Below are 4923 nucleotides of genomic sequence, written 5' to 3' on the forward strand. Positions count from 1 at the left end.
CTATGGAAAATTCTGGAATGGCTTACTGGCAGTTTGTTTTTGCCGAGTTCTGTTTGTACTCAGTGACCAGATTTTATTTGCATGCTCGGTGGAGATGTTATGCCCCATTAAGAATTGATTTTTGATTTGACATGGTGGCCTACTCGGCATGATGCTTCGGTACATTCGGTGGACAATGCATGGCGCACGACCAAAATTACACCGTCGAGCGCCGAGTAATCAATTGGTAAAATAAAAAATTTCAATGGCAGCTCTTCAACTGGTATATTCGGCTAGTATATTTGGCTGATGTATTCGGCAAGTTATTGATGTGACTTCGACTATCTGTGGAGACACTTCAAAGCAGTTTATTTTGTTGGTTCTCGGCCTGATAAACAGATACTATAAATAATAAGGTTTATGGTAGAGAAGTCTCTGTCGAGCCGTGTATAGAGATAATGGTAGCCGAATGACGATCGAAGTACTCCTGGGTGGTTGGAGAGACTTAATTTCCTTAATCATTCGACTTTAATTGGTGATAAGCCGAGCTGCCAAGAAGCTGCCCAGAATGGTTTGTTGCCCAACCTCGACCCAATTTTTCTCGACCTCGGCAGCTCCCTCATTTTCTACATTAAATAGAATGCATGCATGTATACATGTGCATGGAAGGGACAAGTGGTGTACTCGACATGGCCATTGATGAAAGCCAGGTTGGGACCCCACAATAAGGTTGGAGGTATGGAAATTACCTATTTTTGAAGATCAGAAATTTCTAAGCTTAATTTCCTTTAGGTGTGTCAGAGTAGCCTATCACTAAAAAGAGATTATGAGAGGCCATTCCGTGGAAAAGAGTTGGGCCAATATTTAAATTTTTATGGCCTTGGTTTTCACAAAGCCATTTGTTGTCGACATTAGTTCAATTGATAAATTTCCTTAACCATTCGGCTTACAAGCCGAAGTTCAAGGAAATTGGGGGGCAATGTTTGGGCTGAAAATTACACCATCGATCCGAGCAATCAAGACCGTTGAGTGAGCATAACTTCCGATCGTCGGATGGAAAAGTGAAGATAATTTTGTTAACGAATAATATTATGGTTTTTATCATAATAATTATTTTCTTTAAAATGAATTATCTTGGTATATTCTTAAATGGGATAGATATGATGCAAATTATATTTCTAAGCAAGCGGTACAGTTCAAGTTGATTTGGGGTTCTTGGAATTTAGACGTGCGGAGGATTAAAGCATCAGAGTATTTTATAAAGAGTCCTAATACATTACTGCAGTGTTGGTAGATGGATACGAATTGGCATAGATATTAGTGCAAGATGAGGATGCCAGATTGGAGTTGGTCATCTATGTGTGCTTGGATTTGGCCAGCCATGCATGGTTACGGCTGAAGGTTTGATTAGAGTTGTTGGATGCATGGTTATCATGCATGCATGTGGTATTTGTCAGAAGTTTATTATGCATGGATAAGGGTTATGATGGTGGAATAAAAAGTATTGCTGGATATTCTTAGAATTATGCCGATAATCTAGTCAAAACAAGATTGCATTGGGTTGCAGATGACGGCAAGTCTTGATTGATAAGACGTAGGGTTAGCAACCAATGAAGACTCAGAGTCACAGTGTGAATGGAATTGGTTTTCGCGACTTGGGCATGCATATCTCTATAAATACCAAGCGGCATGCAACGTAAAAGGACCTCCAATTCAACACACAATTGCTCTACGCAAAACCTCTCAAACATCTTGAGATTTTTTATTTTCTTTTTCCGCCGACACATCTTCAGGTTGGATAAATAGCACTGTGAAGGCAACCGACGAACATTTTCAGTTTGGATAAACAGTATTGTTGCCGTAGAATCAGCAGTTCCCGAAGCACCTTTAGTTTGGATAAACAGCACTGCGTCGAGGCCGACTGGTTACCTATCCAAGTCTCGGTCGAGAAGGATTTTCGAATCCTTATTGGCAGAAGTGAGGTGTTACCAAGTTATTACATTCGGCACCTTGAGAGCCGAATTTGATATTGAACTTCGCAGAACTAGCAGTCTTATCTTTAGGCTCGAGAATCCAAAGGCCGAGATTTGTTCCTTCCTCGGCCGCAATCGCAAGATCAAGAAGTCAGCAATGCGCTCAACGCAACATCAACAAATTTTACTCGTCAGCCGAGCTCAGCCGATGAGTTGGCACACCCCGCATTCAACCGAAGGACGTAGTTAGCTTATTAGTTACTCAGCATGCGCGCTACGTAAGCTTTGTAATTTTTAGGGGCAATAGTACCATACAGAGTATAAATAATACAGTCATTAGTCCAGTACTTCACCAAACGCCCGACTAATTTAGTTAGTATTATTCGATGACTATTTATCCTATCTGACAAAAATAGTCAGTATAGTCCGAGCTGTCAAACGATACCATAGTGTTTTGTTAAGGTGATGATGGCCATTGTTCATAGTTTTTTCCAAACCGTTCAGCTCAAAGTTGCATTATGTATGTGGTAAGAGAAGAATTTGTACGATACATGTAGATCTTCTTGTCGTAGGCAGTCGTGGCCTTCGCGTGGTCAATGCCCTCTTATTTGATATGATTTCTTATTAGATTAGAGATCCATTATGTGCATATATGTATCCACAAGCATAGGAAAGTTCAGAGTTAGAATAATTTCGATATTTATTTTATGTGGATGAAGAGAAAATACTTTTTCGTAGGTTACTACATGGTGGGTTTGTACTAGTACCCATGTTTAGAATTAAAAAATGGACAAGGGATTTCATTGTCTATTTCTTGATTCACCTTTGCAAACTAAACTAGGGGCCGCTCACAGGCTCATAAATCATTTGATGTAACTACAAGAAAACTTCAGGAACTAGACATAAATTCCTCCTATATTTTCCACCAATAACAAATTTGCGCCATCGTAATTTTCAAGTAGAACACACAATGGTTTAGTGAACCTTTCAAACACCCGACGATATAAGAACAAGCTCATCAATGCTTCAATACACATGCTATATAGGAAAAAGGAAGATATAAGAGTCTGCATATTCAGGATGAAATATGAACAAGGGCAAAGAACTTACAATTAAAAAAAAATGGTTAACTTTCAATGTCTACCGATATTGTGTTCCCTATTAATATGATAGGGTGTACAAGATCTTCAACCTAATCAAAATTTCATACCCACATGAATGGTTGATGACTCTTCAGTCAACCCGCTACCTGAATCAAGGTCAGACTAAAACATGTTCTACAAAAATGTACAAAATGGGTTTTCACAATTCGACTCCAAGTGATCGATTTCTCTCTTAAACCAAATGAATTGCCTAAATGGCTCAATGATATACACAAGTGTGCACCTGAACATGAAACTCCACACGATGCAAAAAAAAGAAACAAAAACTCACTTCAAATCCAAAATACCAGTTGGGTCCTGCAATTTACAAACAAACAATGTCAAACACGAAACCGTTGAGAATTAAATTAACAATTAGCTTGAACACCAATAATCAATTCACTTACAGGCACACACCGAAACACTTCTCTTCTTTTATGAGACCCTTCTTTTCGAGAAAAGACCGTCTTTAAACAACAAGAGAGAGCCCCTAACTTTCGGGTGTGAGGGGAATTTCACAGCATTGTGCACTTGTTCCTCCCTCATTGGTTCGAATTCACAAACATCGACGGTGTAGAACTTTCCTTAGCGGGCTCCGCCCCATCATCTTGCTGACCCTCAATTATGAATTGAGCAAGCCCTGCTGCTCAAGTTAACAACCACAATTATTATGTTCACATAAATTAGAATGTAGTTAATTTTGCAAAAATTGTGATTTCTTTCATAGGTCATCAATTCATTCAATCAATTCCACCAGGAACTAAATTTCCCTAAGCAAATTATTCAGTAATAACAAAAGAAAACAATAAGTTACATAACTAATAGAATATACAAATTGTTCATTAAATTTATAATTGCATAACTTCCTCGACAACTATATGAACAATAAACAATAAAATTAAAGTAAAAAATGAAACAAAGCAGAGAGAGAAAAAGAGAAAGAGAGAGAGATGGCACCTGGGTTCTGCTCTTTGTCCTTTATTGTGTCCCTATGTCCAACTGAATCACTCAGCAGAGAGAGAGAAAAAATGCAAGAAAAATTGAAAAAAATGAAAAAATAATCAACAAAAACTTAATAAAAAGCTTCTAATTTAAGGAAATCAGCAATCAGCACCATCTCAGCCTCCTCTTAACCTCAAATAAGAACACAGTCATTCATACAAATCTCGGTTAATTTGATTCTATGAATCCAAGATCACAAAAAACTCAATTCTAAATAATATAAGAGATTTGATGGCAAAACCCCAAATTTTGTCCATCTTCTGGTACCTCTTGCAATCGATCTTCAAGCCATCTCTGATAATGGTTAGAACCATCTGGAACTCCTGGTTATGGATGGAAGACTGGTTGTGATCGTCGTCCCGAACTTCTCGAAGCCATCTCTCATGATGGTCAGAACCATCTGGAACTCCTGGTTATCGGTGGAAGACTGGTTGGGATCGTCCCGAACTTCTCGAACTCTTCCTCGTCCTTGACTTCCTTGTGGATCACGAGGGTGGCGCCCTCGCCGTCGTCCACGATCATTTCGGACTTATAAAATGAGAAAATAGCAGAGCGATAAAAAGGATAACGGACTAAAGAAATGGGGGAAGGTATTATAGTCGGGGTAAAATCGAAGACTCACTGCTGGGCCAGTTTTATTGGGCTGATTTGGCGTTGAATTTGTGGTAACCATTAAATAAAGTTTTAGTATATAGCTTTTTTTTGTTAAGATTTAAAGTTTTAAAGTTATTTTTATTGATTTTTCTTCATTTTTAATCTTTAGCATTATATATGGATGAGAGAAATAAACTTGAAATTTTAACAATAGTTATAATTTATAAATAGAT

At 38.1% G+C, this 4923-nt stretch overlaps 1 long non-coding RNA gene across 2 annotated transcripts; it reads right to left on the reverse strand.

The window, feature by feature from the left end:
* Window positions 1-3078: 3078 nt before the first annotated feature.
* LOC148692490 (uncharacterized) lies at window positions 3079-4686 on the reverse strand. Of its 2 annotated transcripts, XR_015954225.1 has the most exons (4): window positions 4364-4686; window positions 4052-4093; window positions 3502-3737; window positions 3079-3412 (listed from the first exon to the last, which is right to left on the reverse strand). It is a non-coding gene; the product is annotated as an uncharacterized LOC148692490 (long non-coding RNA). The 2 variants fall into 2 exon arrangements; XR_015954224.1 differs by having other exon boundaries at window positions 4052-4686.
* Between the last annotated feature and the right edge of the window lie 237 nt (window positions 4687-4923).

Source organism: Pyrus communis, chromosome 12 (genome assembly GCF_041283825.1).
Source record: "Pyrus communis isolate YQ-2024b chromosome 12, ASM4128382v1, whole genome shotgun sequence".
Taxonomy (NCBI): domain Eukaryota; kingdom Viridiplantae; phylum Streptophyta; class Magnoliopsida; order Rosales; family Rosaceae; genus Pyrus; species Pyrus communis.